Source organism: Stegostoma tigrinum, chromosome 10 (genome assembly GCF_030684315.1).
Source record: "Stegostoma tigrinum isolate sSteTig4 chromosome 10, sSteTig4.hap1, whole genome shotgun sequence".
In the NCBI taxonomy this organism is placed as follows: Eukaryota; Metazoa; Chordata; class Chondrichthyes; order Orectolobiformes; family Stegostomatidae; genus Stegostoma; species Stegostoma tigrinum.
In genome coordinates, this window is record NC_081363.1 from 15159575 (window position 1) to 15175389 (window position 15815).

Genomic DNA, 15815 nt, shown 5'->3' on the forward strand with positions numbered 1-15815 from the left:
GCTGAATCATCAGAGGTTTACGATCCAGATTATGATGTTGGTGGTAAAAGCGTTAGTATTCACTGATAAGACAATTAAATACAAAACTAGAAACACAATTCTTTCCTCCGCCAGGATTACTGTGTTTGTCTTTAGTCCTGTGACAAAGCAAAGGCTCAAAGAAGAGTGGGTGATGCTGACTTTATAGATTCACCATTGGCAGAGTAGATAGACACAGAGGTCTCTTTGAATGGAAAGTGACCAGCTTTGAGGAGGGTTGGGCTCCTGCTTCAGATTTTTGCACTTTAACCTTTGTTATGAACACAATCCACTCCTTCCTTGTATGTTCGCATGTTTGTTCATTCAAATCTTGTCACAAACGCCTATAAAGTCATAGAGTCATATGGTCGTGTGGCATGGAAATAGACTTTGGTCCAACTTTAAATTTGGGACTGGCGCCAGAGGGACCATTGTTGTGTTGGAAACAGTTGTCTTCGCTGGAGCGTCCCTGTTAATTTGCTGTAGTTTAACCTCTACCACCTTCTCTGCTTTGTCCTGTTTCAACAGAAGGACACAAAAAACAGGACAAATTGCTTGAAGTGTCAGACCTAACAGTCTCCTTCCCAACACCAACTTGTAGTTATATAACATCTTCATATATGAAATAAATTTCCCAAGGCAATTCACTAAGAACTTCCCAAGGGAATTATCTACCAAACCTAAACCATTAAGAGTCATAGAATCATACTAACAGCCTGACATTATCTACTCTTCGTGAAAGACAGGAGAATGATCGATACATAAAGTCAGCACATAGAGATACATAGATACATCAATACATAGAGTCATAGGGTCAAACAGTATGGAAACAGGTGCTCCAGTCCAACTCATCTGGCATTCCAATCTGGCCTAGTTCCATTTGCCAGCATTTGGCCCATATCCCTCTAAATCCTTCCTATTCACCTACCCATCCAGATGCCTCTTCAATATTGTAATTGCACTAGCAGCTCGCTCCATACACCACTCTCTGCTTGAAAAAATTGCCGCTTATGTCCCCAAGAATCTTTCCTCAAATAACCTTAAATTTAAGCCCTTTAGTTTTGTACTCCCCAACCCTGGGGAAAAAAAAGAGACAATATTAGTGATCAAAGGTTTAATTGAAGAGATAGGATTTAAGGATGAGAGTTTTAAATTCAAGACATTGTCAGATCAAGAGGCATTTAGGTTAGTGAGCGCAGGAATAGGACTGGATATGGGCTACACTTCATCCATCTGTGGTGCTCCCTCGACCCAGGGAGGTGATGTCCCAGTGGTATTATTGCTGACCTGATAATCCAGAGACCCAGGTAATATTCTGGAGATCTAGGTTTGAATCCTGCCATGGCACCTGGTGGAAATTGAATTCAATAACTTGGATCAAATGATGACCATGAATCTGTTGCTGATTGTCAGGGGATTAAAAAAACCCATCTAGCTCATTTAATGGCCTTGAGGGAAGGAAACTGCCATCCTACATGTGACTCTCGACCACAGCAATGTGGTTGACTCTGAACTGCCCTCTGGGCAATTAGGGGCATGGGCAATAAATGCTGCTGAGCCAGTGATGCCCTCATCCTGTAAATGAATTTTTAAAAAATGTTGCAGAAGGGCCTTGAATTGGAGAAATTCACCAGGCCCAGATTTAGATTTTGCCACATGACCTCAGAATGGGCAGTAATGTGATGAGTAGGGTCTACAGAGAAAATGTCAGCTGAGTTGGAGTTATGCCAGTAAATGTACTGCCCCATTTTGTTCTTTTTAAGCTGCAAAAAACATCCAAACAGAGAGTTTCAGGAAAAGTAATCCACCTCTAATTCTTCAGCATTACATTTCTTGCTGTAATTTATTTCAGTTTCACGTCTGACCAATCAACCTGTCATCTCTCAATCCCTGCCTGTGATACAGGCTCTCATATACAATTCCTTGAGTGAAACTATAAACAGGCACATTGAACAAAGCGCTCTCCACGCTCTGCTGTGATTACACTGAAATTGCTGCTCTGATGCTCTGTCTCTTGCTGTTAGGCAGAGATCATAGTTTATTTTTAAGGCAAATCTTTATCGCCCTTACTTATGTCAGAAATTTCAGCTGCAATGTTGCAGAAAATCTATCCATTACACTGCTTCGTTGTCACAAATATTTCTTATTAAACGTTAGGACAAAATATCTGTGTGCTTGCTAGAAAGACATGTGTCCATGCATATGAACGTGCCAGTGAAATTTTTTTGGCTGTGTCTATATTTCTGTTTGTATGTGTGCGCTTTTGTTTGTGTGTATCTTTGTGTTGTCTGTCTCTGTGTGTTTTGATCTGTGCATTTTTGTCTGTGGATGTGTGTGTGCGTATTTCTGTCTGTGCCTGTGCATATATGCCTGAGTCTGTCTGCTTATATCTGTGCCTGTGAGTCGGTATGCTAATTTCTCTGTCCACTTTTTGAAGCTACAGGTTCAACCTTCCCTGCATCATCGCCAATTGTGGCCCTTAAGTGATCCCATTACTGGCCTCTTAAGAGCCGATTCCTGCCTGGGCTGCAATGATGTCAGCTCCAGGTTTGACAAAAGAAAGCTTCAAGCAGCCCGGTAAACTGGTGTGTGTGAGACATCAGTGAGACAGCGTCGGTTAAGGACAGTGTGGTCTGCGCTAACTGAGCGACTGGACAGAAGGCATGCATGTGGCTATTGAAAGCCAACTTGTCCTCTGACTCCCTCCTGCCTTGAGCACCCTCCCCCAATGCCAGTAACCAGCCTCCCATTCTCTCCTCGACCTGACGGAAATCATTCATCTGAGGCCTTGATCCTCAGGATGTTCAGTGTCCTCCTGACAGCAGCCATATCCCTGAGTTTTATAGCAAAAATTAGCAGGGAACCGGGTAAGATCCCAATCTATGTGTGTCCTCAATCCCTTCTCTCAAAGCGTTCTGATTTATGATACATCCATCAAAGTAATGGCATGAAACACAGCCTTTTTCAAATATCCTGCCCCATGAAATGCCAGTAAAGCCATGTACAGAAATGAATAAGTAATAAGGGAAAATAATTAATAAGCAAAATGGGGACATAATGAATATGTAATAAGATTTCTCCAGGAATATGGCTGTGCCCAATGGCAGCTATTTGGACTGTTAATTGTGGACCACTAATAATTTCTGTTTGCTTGTTACAGAATGCTCAAAGTGTCAGTTTGATGACTTTTGGAGCCACCTTTTGAGTCAGGCCCTACTCTCGGCCTCGAGCAACAGAAATGTCTGTGACTGACTGAGCAATGCCGTTTAGAAAGTGTTGCAAGTACAGCCAAGGTGTTAATCCTTGCCCCAATCTGTCTGGTGCTCTCTGATGAAGATGTGGACACCTTTTCGATATCCTTCCTTCCTTTGCCAGCAAAAATCAGATGGCCCACTTGTATGATCGCTGGATAATTCATCCAGAGACCTGAGCAGTACCCTGGAGACCTGGGTTCGAATCCTGCCATGGCAAATGGTGAAATTTGAATCTAATTAAAAAAAGAGTCTTGAATTAAGATGACAGTGAAATGGTTGTTGGGAAAAAACCCATCTGGTTCACGAATGCCCTTTAGGGAAGGAAACTGCCATCCTTATCTGGTCTGACCTACATGTGACTCCAGACCCACAGCAATTTGGTTGACCCTTTGAGTGCAGTTAGGGATGGGTAATAAATACTGGCCCAATAAGTGACAACTACACCATGTGAATGAATGAAGGAAAAAACAATGGCAGACGTCTGAGTGAGGTTCACCGGACCTGGAACATTAGATGTGGTTTCTTCATCACAGATGCTGCCAGATCTGCTGAGCTTTTGCATCAACTTCTGTTTTTATTCCTGATTTACAGCATCCGCAGTCCTTTTTATTTAAAAGAAAAAAAAATGGTGATTATGAAAGTGACCAGGTATCTTTGCATTTTGAAATGATTTATTGTGTTTGGAATAGTCTGGAGGGATGCAAGACATTGAGAAATATGATCAAGAATAGGTCATTTGGCATCTCAAGCTGCTCACCATTTAATAGGAGAAAGGTGATCCGACAATCCTCATGTCCAGTTTCCTGTCCTTTAACCATAACCCTTGATTCCCTGACTGATCAAGAATCTACCTCAGCCTTAAATACACACAAGGATTCTACCCCCACAGCTTTCTGTGGCAAGGAGTTTCCAAGACTCACAACCCTCTGAGAGAAGAAATTCCTCCTCATCTCGGTCTTAAATTAGAGTCTCTTAATTCTGTGTCTATTCATTTTGGTCTTAGATTTTCCCATCAGGGGAAATATCCTCTCAGCATTTACCCTGTCAAGCCCAAATCTGAGATGTTTCAATGAGATCACCTCTCTTCCTTATAATCTCAAGTGAGTAGAGTCCCAACATATTTAATCTTTGCTCATAAGACAATCCCTCCACAGCAGGGATTGCCCTAGCCAATCTTCTCTGAGCTGCCTCCAATGAAATGATATAATTCCTTAAAAAGGGGATCAAAACTGCTCACAGTACTCTCGATGTGGTCTCACCAGCATCTTGTACAGTTGCAACAAGACTTCCCCACTCGTATTCTCCAATCCCCTTGAAACAAGGGCCGATAGTCCATCTGCTTTCATTATTACCTGTGCACCTGTGTACTAGCTTTCTGTGTTTTGTGAGCAGATACCCTCAAGTTCCTTTATGTTGCAGCTTTCTGCAGTTTTCCTCCATTGAAACAATATTCTGTTCTTTTATTCATCCATCTAAAATGAACAACTTCACATTTTCGCATAATATACTCCATTTGCCAATGGTTTGCCCACCTACTTAACTTATCAATGTGTCTCTGTCAACTATATTCCTCTCACGACTTGCCTTTTCATCTATTGTCGTGTTGTCTGCAAATCTGGCTACAGTACATTCACTTCTTTCCTCTAAGTCATTCTTATAGACTGCAAACAATTGCGGTCTCAACACTGATCCTTGTGGAATCCCACTGGGGTCACAGGTCGCCAAACTGGAAAAGAACCCCTTATGCCACTCATTGTTTCGTACCCACTAGCTAATTTGCTTCCACGCCAATATTTTACTTCCAGCATCACGAACTCTTATAACCTTACCTTTGGTAAGGCACTTTGTCAAATGCCTTCTGGAAGTCCAAATACAACATCTCTGCTGTTTCCTTCCCAGAAAACTCTTGCAAATTAGACAGCTATGAGTTCCTTCAATGAAGACATGCTGGCTGTGTTTGATTAGATTACGATTTTCCAAATTCTGGCATCCCTTCCTTAATCATAGAATCCAGTACTTTTCCAACAACAGATCTTCGGCTAATTGTCCTGTAGGTACATGCTTTTTGCCATCCTCTCATTTTGACTAGGGTTATCACACTGGCAGTTTTCTACTCCTCTGGTAATTCAACACAATCCAAGGATTTTTGGAGAATTACAACCAATGTATTCACTGTCTCTGTAGCTACTTTTAGAATCCTAAGATGTAAGCCATCAGGGCCAAGCAACTTATCTGCATTTAGCCCCATTAGTTTGTCTATTACAACTTCTTTAGTGATGGTGATGGTTCTTAATTCCTCCCCTATATATTTATGGGATGTTTCAAGTATCGTCTTTAGTAAAGACTGAACAAAATTTCTGTTTATCTCCTCTTTTTTTTGCTTGATCTGTTCCTTCAGCCCCATAATCAACCTGCAATCCTAACTTCTACTTTACCTTTGGTTTTATAATTTTCTACGCAATTGAAACCATCCCCCACTATTTAGTTTAATACTTTATCTACAACTGCAGTTATGCAATTCATCGCGTCTCTGGTCCTAGCATGATTCATGAACCTTCAGAACTGCTCCCTCCTTCCCCTGCTGAGGGGGTCGTGGATAGCACATTCAGCAAATTGGTCACACTGCAGATTAGGATTGCTGAGGGAGATAGTGAATGGGTGACCAAAAGGCAGAGGAAGAGCAGGAAGGCAGTTCAGGTGTCCCCTGCGGTCATCTCCTTCCAAAACAGGTATTCCGTTTTGAATACTGTTGGGGGAGATGGCTCACCAGAGGATGGCAGCAGTAGCCAGGTTCACGGCACCATGGCTGGCTCTGCTGTACAGAAGGGTGGGAAAAAGAGTGGAAGGGTGATAGTCATTGGGGATTTGATTGTAAGGGGCGTAGATAGGCGGTTCTGCGGTCGAAAATGGGACTCCCGAATGGTATGTTGCCTCCCAGGTGCACGGGTCAGGGATGTCTCCGACCAGCTGCAGAACATTCTGAAGGGGGAGGGCGAACAGCCAGTTGTCATGGTGCATATAGGCACCAACGATATAGGCAGGAAACGGGATGAGGTCCTACAAGCAGAATTTAGGGAGTTAGGAGCCAAGTTAAAAAGTAGGGCCTCAAAGGTAGTAATCTCAGGATTGCTACCAGTGCCACGTGCTAGTCAGTGCAGAAATGAAAGAATATCTAGGATGAATGCGTGGCTTGAGAGATGGTGTAGGAGGGAGGGGTTCAGATTTTTGGGACATTGGAACCGGTTCTGGGGAAGATGGGACTATTACAAATTGAACGGTCTACACCTGAACCGGACTGGAACCAATGTCCTTGGGGGTGCTTTTGCTAATGCTGTGGGGGAGGGTTTAAACTAATGTGGCAGGGGGATGGGAACCAAATATTGGACAAAAAAGAGGGAGAAACGAAAGCCTGTAGGGAACTAGATAATGGAGTCAGTGTGACTAAAGGGAATAGTAGTCGGGGAGCAGATGATGAACACAAAGGGACAGGTGGTCTGAGGTGCATTTGTTTTAATGCGAGAAGTGTAGTAGACAAGGCAGATGAGCTTAGGGCTTGGATCGGTACCTGGAGGTATGATGTTATTGCTATTACTGAGACTTGGTTGAGGGAAGGGCATGACTGGCAACTAGTTGTCTCAGGATAGCGATGCTTCAGGCGGGATAGAGAGGGAGGTAAAAGGGTTGAGGAGTTGCAGTAATGGTCAAAGACAATATCACAGCCGCACTGAAGGAGGGCCCCATGGAGGACTCAAGCAGTGAGGCATATGGGTAGAACTCAGAAATAGGAAGGATGCAGTAACAATGTTGGGGCTGTACTACAGGCCTCCCAACAGCGAGCGTGAGATAGAGGTACAAATATGTAAACAGATAATGGAAAGGTGTAGGAGAAACAGGGTGGTGGTGATGGGAGATTTTAATGTTCCCAACATTGACTGGGATTCACTCAGTGTTAGGGGTCAAGACGGAGCAGAATTTGTAAGATGTGTCCAGGAGGGTTTTCTAGAGCAGTGTGTATGTAGTCCAACTCGGGAAAGGGCCATACTGGACCTGGTGCTGGGGAATGGTGTTGATATTACAGTAGGGCACTACTTTGGAAATAGCGACCACAATTCCGTAAGTTTTACAATACTCATGGACAAGGATAGGAGTCATCCTAGGGGAAGAGTACTAAACTGGGGGAAGGCCGATTATACCAAGATTCGGCAGGATCTGAGGAATGTAGATTGGGAGAAACGTTTTGAAGCTAAATCCACGTTTGATATGTGGGAGGCTTTTAAAGAGAGGTTGATTAGCATGCAGGAGAGACATGTTCCTGTGAAAATGAGGAATAGAAAAGGCAAGATTAGGGAGCCATGGATGACAGGTGAAATTGTGAGACTAGCCAGGAGAAAAAAGGAAGCATACATGTGGTCTAGGCGACTGAAGACAGACGAAGCTTTGCAAGAATATCGGGAATGTAGAGCAAATCTGAAAAAAGGGATTAAGAGGGCGAAGAGAGGACATGAGATATTGCTGGCAAACGTGGTTAAGGAAAATTCCAAAGCCTTTTATTCATATATAAAGAGCAAGAGGGTAACTAGAGAAAGGATTGGCCCACTTAAGGACAAAGAAGCAAAGTTATGCGCTGAGTCAGAGAAAATGGGTGACATTCTTAACGAGTACTTTGCATCAGTATTCACCAAGGAGAGGGACATGACGGATGTTGAGGTTAGGGATAGATGTTCGCTTAGTCTAGGTCAAGTTGATATAAGGAAGGAGGAAGTGTTAGGTATGCTAAAAGACATTAAGGTGGACAAGTCCCCAGGTCCGGATGAGATCCATCCAGGGTTACTGAGGGAAGCTAGAGAGGAAATAGCCGGGGCCCTAACAGATATCTTTGAGGTGTCCTTAGACACAGGTGAGGTCCCAGAGGACTGGAGACTTGCTAATGTTGTTCCCTTCTTTAAGAAGGGCAGCAAGGATAATCTAGGTAATTATCGACCGGTGAGACTGATGTCAGTGGTAGGGAAGCTACTGGAGAAGATACTGAGGGATAGGATTTATTCCCATTTAGAAGAAAATGGGCTTATCAGTGATAGGCAACTTGGTTTTGTACAGCGAAGGTCATGTCTTACCAACTTGACAAAGTTGATTGATGAGGGAAAGGCTGTAGATATCATATACATGGAGTTCAGTAAGGCATTTGATAAGGTTCCCCATGGCAGAAAGTGAAGCTAGATGGGGCCCAGGGTGTGCTAGCTAGATGGATAAAAAACTGGCTGGGCAACAGGAGACAGAGTTTAGTAGTAGAAGGGAGTTTCTCAAATTGGAGACCTGTAACCAGTGGTGTTCCACAGGGATCTGTGCTGGGACCACTGTTGTTTGTGATATATGTAAATGATCTGGAGGAAGGTGTAGGTTGTCTGATCAGCAAGTTTGCTGATGACACTAAGATTGGTGGTATAGCTGATAGTGAAGGGGACTGTCAGAAATTACAGCAGCATATAGATAGACTGGAGAGTTGGGCAGATAAATGGCAGATGGAGTTCAGTCCGGGCAAATGTGAGGTGATGCATTTTTGACGATCAAGTTCAAGGGCGAACTATACAGTAAATGGAAAAGTCTTTGGGAAAATTGATGAACAGAGAGATCTGGGTGTTCAGGTCCATTGTTCCCTGAAGGTGACAACGCAGGTCAATAGGGTGGTCAAGAAGGCATATGGCATGCTTTCCTTCATTGGGCGGGTTATTGAGTACAAGAGTTGGCAGGCCATGTTGCAGTTGTATAGGACTTTGGTTCGGCCACATTTGGAGTACTGTGTATAGTTCTGGTTGCCACATTAACAAAAGGATGTGGATGCTTTGGAGAGGGTGCAGAGGAGGTTCACCAGGATGTTGCCTGGTATGGAGGGTGCTAGCTATGAAGAGAGGTTGAACAGATTAGGATTATTTTCATTAGAAAGACGGAGATTGAGGGGGGACCTGATTGAGGTCTACAAAATCATGAGGGGTATAGACAGAGTGGATAGCAAAAAGCTTTTTCCCAGAGTGGGGGACTCAATTACTAGGGGTCATGAGTTCAAAGTGAGAGGAGGAAAGTTTAAGGGAGATATGCGTGGAAAGTTCTTTACACAGAGGGTGGTGGGTGCCTGCAACGCATTGCCAGTGGAGGTGGTAGACGCAGACACGTTAGCATCTTTTAAGATATATTTGGACAGGTACATGGATGGGCAGGGAGCAAATGGACACAGACCGTTAGAAAATAGATGACAGGTTAGACAGAGGATCTTGATCGGCACAGGCTTGGAGGGCCGAAGGGCCTGTTCCTGTGCTGTAGGTTTCTTTGTTTCTTTGTCTCTTTGTTCCCCAGTAGTGGTGCCACTATCCCATGAAATCAAACTTGTGCCACTGGGTCTGAGAGATGTGACGAACTGTTGGAGGAATACAAAATTTTTTGTCTAGAGTAAGTGCATTAAATAATTTCAGATTTTTCAGTGTTTAAGATCAAAGAACAAAGAAAATTATAGCCCAGGAACTGGCCCTTTGGCCTTCCAAGCCTGCACTGATATGCTGCCCATCACAACTAAAACCCCCTACCCTTCGGGGACCATATCCCTGTATTCCCATCCTATTCATTTATTTATCAAGACGTCCGTTAAAAGTCACTACAGTATCCGTTAAAACTATCTCCCCTGGCAGCGAGTTCCACGCACCCACCACCCTCTGTGTAAAAAACGTGCCTCGCACATCACCTTTAAACCTTACCCCTCGCACCTTAGACCTATGCCGCCTAGTAACTGACCCTTCCAACCTGTGAAAAGATTTGTGGCTGTACCAGATGGGAGAGAAGGGAGACTAGAACTTTGCTCAGCGACAGTTCTACGTAGAGCGCACTGTTGTAAAATTTGGCATGCTACACTTATCAATGTACCCTTCGGGTGGTGATGAGCTGCAGTGTGCGTGTGTGTTGGGGGAAGGTGGTTTTTGTTAGATTCACAATCCTCAGTTACTCCTGTGCAGATTGGATTGATTATTGTTCGTGGTCGAGTGCTTGACGTGGCACTCAGTGCCCGGGCTAATCTAAACAGAAGTGGCATTTTTTATAAGGTCGACCCGGGTGGGTGCAGGTGATTATTGAACCTTCCTCCAGTGGGTGTCAGTGTCTTTAGGATAGGTGAAGGGTGGGAAAATCGAAATACTTATGTGTATATATTTCCTGAGCATTGCTTTGAATACAGCCAAATATTAGTCAGTGCCCACTGAATGGTTGTTCCTAAATTGCTGCTCTATAAAGGGCAGGATAGAAAACATTGTGCTGAAGCCTACAAACTGTCTGCTCGCTGTGTGCCACGACAAGCTTTTGATGATGTGTGAATGAGAGAAGAACGGGTCAAAAGTCACGCAGTGCGTGCACAGTAGCAACCTCAGGGTGGTTTGCTGGGAATAGCTAACTCAGCAGGCTATCACTTTTGCCTGGCTAAAGAATAAGCAGTTTCCATGGTACAGGCACATCCTTTGCAGCGAGTCAAGGCTGTGACAGTAGAAATGTACAGCAATACGCACACCAGCAGTCCCAGGGCTTTTTAAAGAGAATGAGGTGTCGCACAGGTCACATGGGGTGGCATGGTGGCTCAGTGGTTAGCACTGCTGCTTCACAGCTCCAGGGACCCAGGTTCAATTCCACCCATAGGTGACTGTCTGTATGCGGTTTGCACATTCCCTGTGTTTGCGTAGGTTTCCTCCTGCAGCCCAAAGATGTGCAGGTTAAGTGGATTGGCCATGCTAAATTTAGCCCATGCTGTTCAGATTTGGTGGATTAGCTATTGGAAATGCAGGGTCCCAAGGATAGGGTAGTGGGGTGGATACTCCTCGGAGGGTCACTGCAGGCCAAATAGCCTGCTTCTGCACTGTAAGGATTATACGAAATGAGGAAATTGCAATATTTAAGCCAGTTCCTCAATGCAGGAGTAATGCAACAAGGAGACGTGTCATGTGGTTATGACCCATGTCTTGTTTGATTCTGGCGTGTCACCACAGTTCAAAGTTTCATATCTGTACTGTGGCTAAAAAATATTACTTATTAAAAATTGTAAAACTGTTGACTCAGTTAAACAGCTTTCCTGTGGAAACTAGAGAAACCGTTCAGTTGGGCTGTAGTTGCCACAGACCCCAATTAAAACAAATTTAAAGAGTGACCACACAGATGCTTTTTCATGTGGCACCGTTGGGTTGTCACCACCTTAAAAGTTCGGACAAACTTTTGGGAAAATATGACGACTAATTGAGGTTAATATGAAATTAAATTTCACCAGCCCACTAGACAAGTAATACTGTTAAGGCATGAAATCAAAGGGACTCAGCAGATCAAAGGAGAATTGTTGAAGGGATTTGCTAAGATGTGCTAAGTTATATAATTCAGCATGGGGGGACATTTCAAGTTCAAAGGTTTTGTGAAGGAACAGATTGAAAATTCACTGAGAAAAGTCCTCAGGTATAAAGAACCAGGGAAAGGGATTAGTATCAGGAGTCAACAGCATACTGGGACAAATTTTACCAATGTTTACCTAGGGCTGAACCACACGCTGTAATCTAATCGAGGGGACTTCAGTATGATAGAGAAGAATGGATGCTGAGGGGCCAACCACAGGCCAAAATTGAATTGCAACATTCCAATGGCTTCTATATAGAATAATAGATACTTGCGAATGAGTTCTTTTTCCTTAAGTCTTTCAGAGGCTGCTGGTGTTGCCAGCAATTATCACCCTCTACTGTTTGTTAGTGAAATGCACAATTAAGGAGCAGCAGAGAGTTACCTGTGAGTAAAAGAGGGAGAAGAGGGGAGATCCCAGAGCTTGTCATCCTCGCGTAAAAGCGTGTGAGAGAGAGGGGCCAGGCATCAAATAAGATGGTGCAAGGAGAAGAGAAAGACATAGGTCCCTACGTGTGGGAACAGGCCGTTTGGCCCAACCAGTCCACATCAATCCACAGAGTGTCCCACCCAGACCAAACCCCCTATAAACCCCTCTAATCTACACATCCCTGAACACTATTGGCAATTTAGCATGGCCAATACACATAGTCCGCACATCTTCGGACTGTGGGAGGAAACCAGAGCACACCTACATAGACACAGGGAGAATGTGCAAACTCCACAGAGCCAGTCACCCAAGGGTGGAATCAAACCTGGGTTCCTGGAGCTGTGAGGCAACAGTGCTAACCACTGAGCCACCATGCTGAGCAGCTAACAGCACTGTCACAGAAAAGTTGTGAGTTCACTTATTGTTGAGTATCTGCTATTGGGAACCATCCTTCAATTCCAGGAATTTTGAAAAACATATTTTAAAACTAGCAAAGGGAAAAAAGAGATTTGAAGGAGTTGTGCTGTTAATAGTGAAAGAGTAAGATAGAAATGGCTTAAGGGAATTAGAGATTTGAGATAATTAGCTCAACAGACCGGAGGATTTGGAGCACCTTCGATCTCAGAGAAGATGATGAAGGGATTGGTTCAGAGAGGGGGGAATAGAGTACAAGAGTGAGCTTGCTGGGAACTTACCAACTGATAGTAGAATCTTCTGCTGGCATGTGAAGAGAAAAAGATTAATGAAGACAAATATAGATTCCTCACATTCGGAAACAGGGTAAGTTACAACAGGGAATAAACAGATGGCAGATCAATTAAATGCGTATTTTGGTTTTATCTTCACAAAGGAAAACACAAGTAACATCCCAACTGAGAAACTGAAGTAAATCAGTAGAAGTAGGGAAATTAAAAAAAGGAAGAACTGCAGATGCCAGCAATCAGAAACAGGAGCAGAAATTACTGGAAAAGCTCAATAGGTCCAGCAACATCGGTAGAGAGAAATCAGCGTTAATGTTTTGGGTCCAGTGACGCTTCCGCAGAACTTTTCCAGACATTCTTCAGAAGATCTTCTTCAGAAGCAGGGAAATGGTGTTTAAAGCTTGATAGGCCCAATAATTTGCATCGCAGAGCACTTAAGGAAGTGCCCTTAGAAATTATGGATAAGTTAGCGGTCATCTTTCAAAATTCTATAAACTCTGGAACAGTTTCCTTAGACTGGAGGGTAGCTCTGGAACCCCACTCTATGCAAAATGATGCAGAGAGAAAAGTATTATAGATCGGTTAGCCTGACATCGGTAATCAGGAAAATACTGGAGTCTGCAATAAAAGATTTAACAGCAGAACACTTGCAAAATAGCCACAGAGTCAGCATGGATATGTGAAAGGGAAATGATACTTCACAAATCTACTGGCAGTTGGAGGATCTGCTAGAAGCTTGCATTATTGGTAAAGGGGAACCGGTGGATGTGATTTACTTTGACTTTCAGAAGGCTTCCAATTGGATCTCATAAGAAGTTGGCATGTAAAATTAAAGCACATGGGGCTGGGGTAGTGGACAGAAACAGATAGTGAACCGGGAAACAAAGTATAAGAATGAAAAGGTCTTTTTCTGAACAACAGGCAATGACTAGTGGAGTACCGCAGGGGTCAGTACTTGGACTTCAGCTAATCCCGATATATATTAATGGTTTACATGAAGAATGCTTACCTTCAGTGATTCATGTATGCGTACACCCACGTCTCGTTTCCCACTTCCCTCACTTAATTTAAAGCCACTCAGATAATAATCTGCCTTTCTGTTTTGCTACCAAAGTGGATAACCTCACTTTCATCCACACTATACTTCATCTGCCATGCAATGGTCCACTCACTCAATTTGTCCAAATGGCACTCAAAATGAATTCTAAAGACCATTTTGTGATAGAAAGATTGGAGGCCATTCAGCCCATAGAGCTTGCCCCATCATTTCATATGATCACAGCTAATCAAACACTTCTATGCTTTTCACCCCATCCCCATAACCTTGCAGACTATTGGCAAACTGAAACCTATCAATTTCTACCTGAAATGTACTCAAAGACTGCGCCTCTGCAGTGATAAAGAATTCCAAAGAAAAACAACTCATTAAGTTAAAGAAAAATTCTCTTCATCTCAGACGTAAGTGGAATCCCCCTTATTATCAAATTGTGTCCACGGGCGCTTCTGAATCAACAGAAACTTCTTACCTCTATCTGTCCTGTCTATCTTTTTGAAGCAGTTTCTAAGTTTCAATGACCACCTCTTAGTCTTCTAAATTCTAAAGAATACAGGCTCAGCTCGATGCTATTGAGATGAAGAAACAAATTGTCATATTTGCATGGCAGATGGATGTGTTTCAAACACCATTATCATGTTTTCAATATTTTTGTGATATGCGTCAAACAACTCTGAATGAATAAGCACTTTTCTGACAACGTGGAAAGGAGAGATGTTCTTTGAATGCATTTAGAGGCACTCAGAGGACTGTTCAGAATCTTGCCACGTGAATAATTGTTCAATTCTACAAACCATTATCTGTCTTTTCTGCTCACTGTGAGGGAGACACATCCATTGTGATAAGTTCCTGCTTTTGATAAGATATTCCTAACAGGACAGATGTTAACCAAAGGTAAACCTATTAGCATTTGTTCCTGGTCCTGTGTTTAACTAAACTGTTCTCTATCGCTGAAAGAAGAATAAATTAAAGGGGAAATGTGACGGCATGGAATCACAAGCAAAGTTGGATAAGGTGGACTACATGCAACAAATACATGTCTTTACAAGAGCTTTTAATGCTGCAAAATCACCCTCATTCCCAACAGTCCAATTTCAAAGAAGAATTATCAAACAGAATATTATCAAACCTGCATACAATCCTGTTTAGATAAATAAATGTGCGTTTGTGCGTATGAATTCTGGTTTATTCATTTAGAGGATGTGGGCATTGCTGACCGGCCAACATTTTATTGCTCATCCTTAGTTGCCCTTGAGAAAGTGGTGGTGAGCTGCGTTCTTTAACTGCTGCAGTCCACTGTCTACAGGTAGACCGACAATGACCTGAGGGAGGGAATTCCAGGATTTTGACCCAGAAGGGGCAGTGATATATTTCCAAGTAGTGGTGTTCTCATGTATTTGCTACCCTTGTTCTTCTAGATGGATGTGATCATGCGTTTGGAAGTTGCTGTCTGAGGACCTTTGGTGAATTTCTGCAGTGCATCTTGTAGATAGTACACACTGCTGCTACTGAATGTCGCTGGTGGATGGAGGGATGCTTGTGGATGTGATGCCAATTAAGCGGGCTGCTTTGTCCTGGATGGTGTCAAGATTCTTGAGTGTTGTTGGAGCTGTATTCATCCAGGCAAGTGGGGAGTGATCCATCTCACTCCTGACTTGTAGATGTTGGGGTTTAGGAGGTGAGTTAATCGCTGCAGTATTCTTAGCCCCTAACCTGCTCCTGTAGCCATTGTATTTATATGGTGAGTCCTGTTGAATTTCTGGTCAATGGTAACCCTGTTGATAGCTGATAATGCAGTATTCAGTGATGGTAACACCATTGAATGTCAAAGGACAGTGATTAGATTGCCTCTTATTGCTGTTGGTCATTGCTTGGCATGTTTGTGGTGTGAATCGGTGTGAATGGTGCATAAAGATATACATGCAAAGTTATAAAAATCTTCAGAAATAGTT